This window comes from Gavialis gangeticus, unplaced genomic scaffold (genome assembly GCF_001723915.1).
Source record: "Gavialis gangeticus isolate Ggan-Ray unplaced genomic scaffold, GavGan_comp1, whole genome shotgun sequence".
NCBI classification, from domain to species: Eukaryota; Metazoa; Chordata; order Crocodylia; family Gavialidae; genus Gavialis; species Gavialis gangeticus.
Window position 1 is genome coordinate 56549004 of NW_017729030.1, and position 285 is coordinate 56549288.

The following is a 285-nucleotide window of genomic DNA, read 5'->3' on the forward strand; positions in this document are numbered from 1 at the left end:
AAAAAAAAAAAGTCTGCTACTAATGTGGTCTGCCCCTGCACTCAGCCAACACACTGTTCATTGATTCCAGACTTCTGCAATTTTGCTCCTGAAGCAGAAGACACGGTATAAGGGGGCATAACTTTTATGCCCCCCTGCAAAAAAAAAAAGAGCCATAATTGGATTTGAGTGGCAGGGTCCAAATGAGAAACTTGTCTCAAGTTCCTACTATGGCTGTTTCCTACTGGTGGGGGTGGGGACAGGAGGTTCTCTAACACGGGGGTTTTCAACCTTTTTTAACAACTG